Below are 11,745 nucleotides of genomic sequence, written 5' to 3' on the forward strand. Positions count from 1 at the left end.
AGAAGGCCGGTTCATGTTATGGTGGGCCGGTTTAAGAGGAAAGGCGTGAGGAATATTTGTCTTACAAGGAGTTAAGACCTGGACTTGTATCTGGTTTGTATTAGAGATAGACTAGTCCTAATCCTAATAGGACTCCACATGTAAACCGCCCCTTCAACATATATAAGGAGGGGTAGGGCTCCCCAAAGAGGGACAAGCTACAGGCAACAAGAAACAATCTTAGGGCTAGACACAAAGAGGAGAGCCGGTTTACGGTGACTCCCTCGTGATGATAATGAGACCTAGCCTCAAACAGCATGTAGGGTTTTTACCGGATGATGTTTCCCGGGGCCCGAAGCTGTCTAAAACCCTTGTCTTGCGTGTTGATCCGCCCTGCGTCTCTCAACCCACTCAACCCCTCTCAAGCTACCACATAGATGCGTTGGCCTCACGACTAAGTCCTGACACTAAGGACATCTGCCGTGACAAATCCACGACACTATCCAAGACAAGCATGACCACGTGGTAGTCTTATAAATAAACACTACCGAGTTCAGGTGGGAAACCATCATTGCGGATAACGAAGTCCTTGATTAAGCCCGGGTTAGCTCTTAAAAAGGAACTTCTTCTCCTTGAACAAATCAATCAGTGGCTTGGTGTGCTAGGGACACATATAGAATGAAGGTTGCAAGTCTCCAAACCACAGAATACCTCGCACGTATGCATGAACGATTTGGGATGATTCCAGAGGAGGCAAAAGAAACTTTCTCTAATTCACGGCGGCAGCTTGCATCAAATGCACATGTACTAGAGGAAGTCATTTCTTTCATCCAAACATAGACTTCATGAACGGGACATGAAGATAATGCTTATAGAAGTTTCCAACACTAGCTTAATGTTCAACAAAATCATGGAGGAGATAAGGATGTTGTCGATGGGCTCAACAACAATTCATCCAGATTCCCATGGAGATGGAATTCCATAACTATGTGAACAAGGTGATAGTATTGGTCAGACCCAAAAGATATAATGGTGTATGCTCGAGGAAAATCCACGAGTAAGACAACATTACGAACATCGTTGGTTCTGATTTGATTTGATGATAGCCCATACTCAAATCAAAGGTTTGGGGTAAGATAATAAATCCAACAATTGACCACGAGGACCAATCAATGAAGATATCATCTTTCTTCAACACACACCCACACACACAAAGATATCTCTTTGGAATGAACTGAGTCGGACAAGCTTTCATCTTCCAACTCTCCAAGTTGTTGTTTAGCTTAACCAACCAGCTCAGGGGTATCCAACACGGATTCTTGGAGAAAGGGTGGTTTCGAAAACAGACTTGATCACGAGCTCAACATAGCGGTCAGGTGACATCCTGGTGATACCTCCGAGAAGACATTCGGAGAATCATGAACCACCGATATGTTACTAAGCTCGAGAACAATCTTGCTTTTCAGGGCAAGACGATATGACCAGAAGAGCGAGGGATTGCCAAAATCCTAACTCATTGATCAAAGAGTGCACCAGGAAATAAGGACTATGTAGCACAATCAGTCTTAGAATGATGATTCAAGAACCAACACACTGAGAATGAAATTATTGTCCATTAACTACCAAGCAACACAGTTGCTAGGAGTATTGAGTTCACACATCATGATTCACCTATCGGCATTCCGGTTGCAACAACACGGAACCGAGAAATGAAAATGATGGCGAGAAGTATCACTGCGTCAAGAATTCATAAGAGGTGGTGCAATTCTCATGACAATCCTGACATAAAGAAGGTAATACTTCAAGGTAGAACAGACCAGAAGCTGGATTGGCATTTTGATCTATGGAATACAACTTCTTTGACCCAACCCTAGATGTGGCTGAGGTACTGGAGTTTGTTTCTCCTAGTCATTCCAGAATAGAATGGCTTGACGGACCACAAGAGTAATAGGCATCGATGAACGAATGCACACATACTCCTGACTATTAATTGATAGATGAAGGTCAGAAGACAACTAAAGAGGGACAATTCAAAGGAGCATATGATTTTCTGAGTTGTGGATGCGCAGATTAGTATGTCGAATCAAGTTCAACAGGTTTCTTCCGGATAACCCATGCAGAAAGGTTGAACTGGCAGAGTCACAACATAGAATCGAGAACTCGTTAAGAGCACTCTGGTTGTGATCTTTCGGTTCAGCGAGGAACTTCTGCCATAAACAGCTCATGGTACTTGGAAGAAGGTAATACCATGAACCTCGAGGACTATTGCAAAGGTTACTAATATCCTAAAGGAACGAGCAAACACTAGCAACATGAAGTAGGTAGGGTGAGTCTCGGGTTCAAAACCTGGGAGTAGAATTCCTACAAACTAAATTGCATCACGGGATGCTTTCGAGAATGAAGATGACCAGAATCATCACACTAGGAACACAAAGCATGGCTAGGGTACTAGGTGGTACTCTAAGACACCTAGGGTCATAATAATAACTCCAACATATATTTCGAGGCAATAAAGTACCTCAACTCAGCAATTAGTGTGGTTAATCTGGTCCAAAGAATTATTGGGAACGGAAAGGAGGGATTTGCAAATGCTTCAGACTATTTAGAAACCTGGGATGACTCGGACAGCATAACGGCTGTAAATGCTCAAAAAGATTTGAGACATGCTACAAAATGGTGGCATAGCCACTCAGAAGCACAATATCAAGGTTTCGAGATCAATAGTTAACATACGGAAGTAGTAGGAACTGAACTGAAGCTTAAATCCAACAATCTTATGAGTCTACTGATTAGTAACACGTGATCCTAATAGACAGAAGAGAAAGCCTAGTTCCTTAACCTAGTAGGAAGGGCATAAGGTATAAGGATTAAAAAGAGCCTTACGTTCCATCCCACAATCAATTCCCTTACATATAACTAAAGCATTTCTAGACTCAACTTCGACCAGTTTGGCTTGGTAATCCTACAGGCAGTCAAGCTCTAATACCAAAGCTGTCAGGACCCCGATCCTAAGTCACACTGATCTAGCATGTAACACATCATATCACTTTGCGGCCTCACGCACGGTATCCCCATGGGTGTCTCCTTACCTTTGCCCGGGACCGTTTGCGCCTTTTGGCACACGTATATGATAGTGTCGCTAGCACCCATATGATAAGGAGCCCGGGCTGACATGGCTAGTCGTAAACCCAAAGTGGCACAAACTTACAGGGACAGGCATCCATGACCCAGCATCGAACGTGTCGGTCATCAGCGAGTGAATCCATGCTGTAGCACTGGGCTAGCAGGACTCCGGTGAACCGGGCTGTAGTGGGCTAACGGGACTCCGATATTCATCACGTGACATTTCCCCGAAGGGACAGACACAGGAACGAAGAAGGACACATGCCGGCCATCCTAAGTGTTCCGGAGCAGTAGCAAGCTACCATGGCTCAGTGGAAGCACTAGGAGACATTTCCCGGTAAGAGAGGCTACTAAGGATAAACAACTATATAGTCAGATCCCACACATACCAAGCATTTCAATAACATACACAAAATATGCTCGATATGTGCAAATACAACATGGCATCACAACATGACTCTACAACTCAAGTATTTATTCAATAGGCTCCGAGGAGCGAGATATTACAAACATGGGTCTCATGACCCAACACTCAGAGCATACAAGTCAAAGCACAAGCGGAAGTTTAACATGTCTGGGTACAGACATCTACAAATGAAAAAGGCTGAGAAGCCTGACTATCTACCAGATCCTGCCGAGGGCACAAGATCGTAGCTGAGGTAACAAGCTAAACATCGAAGTCCACACGGAACTACTAGTGAGACTGAAGTCTCTCTGCAAAAACATAAAATAGGCAAACGTGAGTACAAATGTACCCAGCAAGACTTACATCAGAACTAACTACATATGCATCGGTATCAATAAAGGGGTGGTGGAGTTTAACTGCAGCAAGCCAGCTTTGACTCTGTGGCTAACCTGAACTACGACTGCAAGCAACTCTTTTGAGGTGGCGCACACGAGTCCACATATTCACCATATCAATACACCACTATGGATCCGCTCCCGTCTCCCTACGAGAACGCCATCCGTAGCACTCACGCTTATCTTGTGAATTTTAGAGTATCCACTTTCACTTATCTATGAACTATGCAAGGGGTCCAAGTTTCCATATCTGAGGAATCCGGCTATTCGAATAGATAATGATAACCCTGCAGGGGTGTACTTCTTCACACACGCTCTTGCCACTTATCACCCTGTACATGTCATGTACCTCGGCAACCATCAAGCGGAAGCCGGGCGAGGGAGTCGGCCACGACCTGACTAACCACACAAGTCTCTCGTCCAGGTTTATCGCCTATTCGGGTTCCATCCGCAAGGAGATCCGGTCGGGGTGTCACTCACGGCCCCAAACGATGTGAGCAGGGTTCCCAAGCCCACCAACCGGGTGCCACTTGGTACACCGTGCCACTGTGCCTAGTCTGTCCCAAGCCCACCTGTACCGGGTGCCACTTGGTAGACTACTAACACTACCTAGAAACACCAGAAACTAGTTGCAACTCCTGGACAGAGATCAAGTTGATTAATTAGTCGAGAGGGGCACTTAAGCATTCCAATGCGTGGTAGTAACTGTTCATGGATCACAAACACAGAACTCAGTTCCTGAGGACGGCTGCAATGAGACAACCCACCATGTACTCCTACATGGCCTCTCACCACTACCTTTACCAAATCGTGTTCACACACTTAGCTCTCAACAGTAGGACATGTTCACACACCTCTAATTCATCCCCGATGAATCAGACCTCACTTAACTCTAAGCAGTAGTAGGCATGACAAACAAGCATGAATGAGTAGGCACATCAGGGCTCAAACAACTCCTACTCATGCTAGTGGGTTTTAATCTATTTACTGTGGCAATGATAGGTCATGCAGAGGATAAAGGGGTTCAACTACCGCAGCAAGTAACAGTTGTATCGTTGTTGTCCTAATGCAGTAAAATAGAGCAGGAGCGAGAGAGTGGGATTGTATCGGAATGAACAAGGGGGTTTTGCTTGCCTGGCACTTCTGAAGATAATATAGCTCTTCATCGGTGTCATCGATCTCATCGTCGAAACCATGTCTATCGAGAGGGGACAAGCACCGGCAATAGAGAAGAACACAATCAATGCAAATGCGACAATATGATGCATGGTGATGACATGGCAATATGCTATGATTTGTACTAATGCATCTAGCAACAATTTAAATGAAGTCCATATGAACCAAGGGTTCATATGCAAACTCCATAAGGGGTATTTAAAATGCCATTATCATGTTTTCACCTATACAGGGGGTATAAGTTGGTTGAACATGCATGAAAGTAGCATAAATGGATAGATTGGATTTTTCTGATAATTTTTCATATATAAAACTTTTCATTTGGAGTTATAGATTATTTTCTATGATTTTTACAGGTTTTAAACATTTTCTGAAATTTCCTGGATTATAAAAACGCCAGAAAACATTTACTGCGTCAGCATGACGACAGCACTGCGTCAGCAGGTCAACTGGCGCGGCCCAGGTCAAACTGACCAGTGGGACCCGCGTCTTAGTGGCTAAACTAACTATCTGGGTTGATTAATGTTTAACTTAAATCTAACCTAAGTTATTTAAGAGCTGGGCCCGCATGTCAGCGAGTCGGGGGAGGTCAAACCCCCTGGTCAGCAGGGTCAAACCCTGGTCAACTAGGTCAAACTCGCCGGCGGCTTGTCGCCGGTGATGACAGAAACGGCGGGACGGCTCGGGAATGCGCTACAGGGAACCATTCAAGGCGCCGTTGGGCTCTACGGAAAGCTGGCGCAACGGCACATCCATTGGCAGCCGTGGTTGGCCCTGGGGTGGCTGGAGTCGATGACGGCGAGCTCGGTTGCGGCCGCCGGAGTTCGGGCGTGGGTGCGGGCAGCGTTGCGGTGTGCGAGCAAGCGAGCTGAGGTGCTAGTGGTGGCCTACGTGATGCGGTGAATACGTTGGTCGCATGCCCGAGACCAAATGGTCACCGGAGCATCACCGGTGGCGAGCCCGGGCGGCGGCGTGTTCGGTTGTAGGCGAGGCGATGGCTACGGCACACGAGGGAAAAAACGGAGAGGGGGAGTAGGAGCAGGGGCTCACGGCGGATCCAGCAGAGGCGACGGCGAGGCCGGGGAGAGGCTGGAGCTCGCGAATCCCCGACGAGTCCGCCGGCGGTCAGAGGTTGAAGACGAGGTTGGGGACGAGGTTGCAGGGCTTCCGGAGGGGCCTGGCTCCGTGGGGAGGGACAGCGGGTCGAGGCGGAGCTCCTGAGCTCAGCGGCAGGGCGAGGGGTGCTCGGTGGACGCGGCGGCAGTGGACGGCAGTGATGGGTCGCTCGGGAAGAGAGCAAAGAGGGGAGGGGCGAGAGCTGCAAGGAGGGGAGAAGTGCAGAGGGTCGAGGGGAGTGCATGGCAGCGCCGGGGAGGGCCAGGGCGAAGCGGCAAGCAGGAGGTGGCCGCGGGTGGCTGTGCGCGCCGCACGCAGCTGCTTCTCCTACTGGCAGAGGAGGAAGACGGCAGGAGCTGCGGTGGTGGGCTAGGTTGCCAGCTGGGCCGGTACAGGAGCTGGGCCGGCTATGGGTAGGTGGCCAGGTAATCCTTCTCTCTCTCTCTCTCTTTTATTCTGTTTTCTATTTTTTTGTAGTTTGTTCTTGATCCAGTTTTAAAAACCAAATCAATTTTATAAATCTTGAAAATATTCATGAACACTTTCTGAATTATTTCAGTGCCCCACAAATAATTCCAACATTATTTGAGCATTTAAATATCTATAGTGTTTAAATGCCCAAAGTCAAATACAATATGAATTAATTCAAAAATCCAAAAATGATCTAAGAATATATTCATCATTTTTGGCAGAGGTTTCCACCTTAACCAGAAATCATGAACTTTTCTGAGGGACTTTTGGGTTTAATGAAAAAGATTTTAATCCACCCTAGTCGAGTTGATTTTAATCCCCATTTCAAGTTAAATAAAATTTAAACATGATGCACACATGAAGCTAGCCTAGTGCAAAGGCAGAAGCTAGGGATGTGACAATGGCACTTTACAAAATGAAGCCTAGAAGCCCGAAGCCCAAAGGCGGATTAGGGCCCATAGTGGTAAAGAGCCATGACTATGTAAACTTGTAATATAAGTTAGAAAAGGAGAGACCAAGCCGGACACTTTGTATGAGTCGGCCTCAGGGCTCTGTAGACCGGCCGGGCGTCAACCTGTGTATATAAAGGGACGACCCGGCGGCGGTTCAGGGACAACAGACAACAACTCGAGAATCAGGCAAGCGTATTTCGCTCCCTGATCATCGAAACCCAATCAATCCCATCACAACTAGACGTAGGCTTTTACCTTCATCGAAGGGGCCGAACTAGTATAAACTCCCGTGTCCCTTGTATGGTTTAACCCCTTCAAGCTAACCCGTTGCGATGGCTCCACGACTAAGTCCTTTCATGAGGACATCTGACGTGACAATTCCACGACAGTTGGCGCCCACCGTGGGGCTATCGCACGATGGTGTCGAGTTCTTGAAGGGCTGCTCTGAAGGACTAAAGGGGTACGTGATCGGCCGGATGACCAAGAATCATCGCGGCAAGCTCTACATCGATGATGAAGGATGGGGCACCAAGGCCGGCTCGATCGAGTACGGGTACCGGGTCCCCTTCGGCGGAATTCATGTCTTCATCGGCAAGATTGGCGATCTGGGCCCTGAGCCGGACATCTGCACCGACCTCGTCGAGACAGCTCAGCGTGCGAGTCCAGCCCGGGTTCAGCATGCCATGAAGCGTGCGTTCGTAGGATGTGTCCATGGGATCGGATCTAAAGAGGTGTCCGAGGGTGAGACGGCCGTGTATTCCGACGGCGAGTCATCCACCGGCGAAACCGAGTCCTTGTACCAGATTCAAAGCGGTGCGTTCGAAGGATATTCCGATGCCAACAGTATTCTGGACCTCCTTGAACCGCCAAGTCGGGTTGCTGTTTACATGGTCGGAACACAGCCCACGTTGTAGTCTTCGTCTACCGCAGTAATGAATACCGGATCAGCAGCCACGGCAGGAGTCTCGGCGCGCCGGCTGGCTCAAGTCCTCGCCGGATTGATGGATGCCTGGGCAACCTTGTTAACCACGACAGTCACCCCGGAGATGGAGGATCAGCACAATGCGGACGTTGCAAAACTGAAGGACCAAATAACACAGGATAAGGAGGACCTGGCAACGGAGGATGCCAGGATGGCGGAAGAACGGGCCGCTTTGCATGCCCAGTCACAACGGATACAGGCACAGAATTACCAGCTCATGTTGGATCGGACCGCATCAGAGGATGTAATGCGAAGGAAGTATCGGTCTCGTCTACCGCTGGTTTACGAAGGGTTGAATCTCTTTCAAACGCCAAGCGTTGGGCCGAGCAATCCGGCAGCTGCAAACCATACTGATGCGCCTCGAACAGCTCCGGATCAACTGCGGATAGCAGAGCCACCCCGACGAACAGATAACCCGCTGCAATACGTGTCTATGCCATCGGGGTCACTTCTCGAGCCCTCTGGATAACATGATTGCCGCAGCCTCACGCCTGGCAGCCATTCCGATGGAGGGCCACTCAATAGAAGCAGTTGAGACGCGACGGGCGAGAGACCTTCTTCAAACCGCCGTGGTGCAGAAGCAGGCTTATTCATATAGCTGGGATAGAATTCATTCCACCCCTTGTCCGAGCCCAAGTTATAGCAGACGTATGGATGAACCGGAGGTGTCTAGTAGCGCGCGGCATCGCAATGCTCAAGATGTGGTGGATCATGGCAGCGCACGAAGGGATGCTGCTTTGGGTCGTTATCAACCTGCCTCGGTTAAGCCATCGGCGTCAGTTGACCGAGGCACCGGACTTGCCTTCAGTTCCTGGGGAGTGCCGTGCCTTATTTTGGCTCTCCATAATGTGCGTCTGCCCAAGGATTTCAAGGGTCCACGGAAAGTGCCTAATTATACGGCGGATCAGCCACCTGAGGCGTGGGTCGAGAGCTATGAGATGGCAATGGAGATGCTGGATGTAGATGAAGGGGCTTGTGCGAAGTACTTCTTGATGATGTTGGAGGGAATAGCCCGTACTTGGTTGAAAAATCTACCAGCCAATTCCATCGAGTCATGGGATCAGTTGAAGGCCCGGTTTATAGCCAATTTTAAAGACACGTGCAAACAACCCATGTCCATTGTGGATCTGGACGCTTGTGTTCAGGGAGAGAACGAGTCCACAACTCATTGGGTACGCCGGGTTTCAGAAGTGTTGCACTCATCCGATCGGATTAACGCTGGCCAAGCGATTATCACACTGGAGCGCAATTGCCGGTTTAAGTCACTGAAGATGAAGTTGGGACGGCTCAAGCGCTACTGCAACGATATGGGAACCCTCATGGCGGCCTTAGTAAAATATGTCTATTCTGATACTACCAAGGATCCCGATTCTGATAATGAGAAACCGGAGAAGGGAAAGAAGAATGGCGGTGCGAAGGGACAGCAGCACAACCAAGGAGGCCATGGGAATAATGGTATGCGTAAAGCGGATTCAGATTTTGTGGCTAACGCTAATGTGCAGCATCGTAAGGGTAAACCGCCCCAGCGCGGTGGGGCGATGAATCTGGAGAGCTTGTTGAATCAGCCCTGTCCAAAGCATGGGACCAAGAAGGCTCCTGCAACGCATCTCTCGAAGGATTGTAACATTATGAAGGAGTTTAAAAACTCTGATCTTTTCCGGTATGATCAGGGTCCGTCGGGCGGTTCAGGTCCAGGTTTTCATGGTAGCGACGGTTCAAGTTCTGGATTTCAGAATAGTCATGGCAACCAGAACAACCAAGGGGGAAATAACCAGCAGAATAATCAAGGGAATCAGCAGCAGTTGGGTTACCAGTCACCCAAAGCAGTTGAATGGCGGGCAGTATCATGTGTTCACCACCAGTCTGTGCAAGCGTGATCGGAAGCTTCACAAGAGGGCAGTCAATGCCGTTGGGCAGTTCCACGTTATCTGCGGTGGTCCGAACAACCTATTGTGTCGAGTAGAGAGGATCATCTGCCCCGGGTTGACAATCCGGGTCAACTGGCTCTGGTGGTGGCGCCTCAGGTGGGAGGTTACAAGTTCACCAAAGTACTCATGGATGGAGGAAGCAGTATCAATATTCTGTATTATGAGACATTCCACCGCATGGGGTTGACAGATAAGAATCTTAAACCGTCCAACACTGTTTTTCATGGTGTGGTACTAGGTAAATCGGCATATCCAGTGGGTAAGATTGCTTTCGAAGTTGTGTTTGGTGATGAACATGACTCCCGGTCTGAGACATTGACCTTTGAGGTGGTGAGAATCCAGAGCCCGTATCATGCACTGTTTGGGCGACCGGCTTATGCAAAATTCATGGTGAGGCCTTGTTATATTTACTTGCACCTCAAGATGCCGGGTCATAAAGGGACTATCACGGTTCATGGAAGTCGGAAAATCGCTTTGGATTGCGAGGAAAGTGATGCGGCTTATTCTAAGTCGGTTTGTGCAACAGAGGAGCTAAAATTTTATAAGGAGAATGTTGATCCGGCAGATATGACCCCTCTGAAGAAGCCCACCACTGAGGATGACCCAACCCTGCATTTCAAACCGGCTGACGAAACTAAGCTTGTTGATTTCGTACCTGGCGATTCGTCTAAGCAGTTCAGTTGATCCGAAGTTGATGTACCTGGCGATCCAAAATAGGAAAGCACACTCATCGAGTTCATCCGTGAGAACCGGGACATTTTTGCATGGAAGCCTTCTGACATGCCAGGTGTACCGAGGGAACTCGCTGAGCACACTCTTAATACTAATCCGAAGTTTAAACCGGTCAAGCAATTTCATCGTCGCTTTAATGAAGAAAGACGCAAGGCAATTGGTGAGGAGGTAGCCCGGTTGTTGGCTGCTGGGTTTATCGTCGAAGTGTTTCATCCTGAATGGTTGGCTAATCCGGTGCTGGTTCTTAAGAAAACGGCACTTGGCGTATGTGTGTGGACTACACGGACTTGAATAAAGCTTGCCCAGCTGATCCCTTTGCTCTCCCGCGTATTGATCAGATCATTGATGCGACGGCGGGTTGTGAGCGCCTGAGTTTTTTGGATGCTTATTCAGGATATCATCAGATCAAGATGGCAGTTAAGGACCAGGAGAAGATAGCCTTAATCACTCCCTTTGGATCCTTCTGCTATGTTTCTATGCCCTTTGGGCTCAAGAGTGCTCAGGCAACTTATCAGCGTTGTGTGCAAAATTGTCTTCACACGCAGATTGGGCGTAATGTTCATGCCTATGTGGATGACATTGTGGTAAAGTCCAGGAAAAAGGAGACATTGATAGCTGATCTCCAGGAGACGTTTGACAATCTTCGGGTTTACAAGATGATGCTTAATCCGGATAAATGTGTCTTTGGTGTTCCGGCAGGCAAGCTTCTCGGCTTTCTGGTGTCCAACATGGGCATTGAGGCTAATCCAGAAAAGATTAAGGCAATCACATCCCTGGCCAAGCCGAAGTGTATCAATGATGTCCAGCGTCTCGCAGGTCGGATTGCAGCCCTTAGCCGGTTTATCAGTCATCTGGGTGAGAAGGGCATTCCTTTGTATCAGATGTTGCAGAAGACGGATGATTTCGTCTGGAGTGACGCAGCCAATGCAGCTTTTGAGGAGTTAAAGCGGCAGCTGGTTGAACCGCCAGTTCTTGCAGCCCCAGT

The sequence above is a fragment of the Triticum dicoccoides genome, chromosome 2B (genome assembly GCF_002162155.2).
Source record: "Triticum dicoccoides isolate Atlit2015 ecotype Zavitan chromosome 2B, WEW_v2.0, whole genome shotgun sequence".
Lineage (NCBI taxonomy): Eukaryota > Viridiplantae > Streptophyta > Magnoliopsida > Poales > Poaceae > Triticum > Triticum dicoccoides.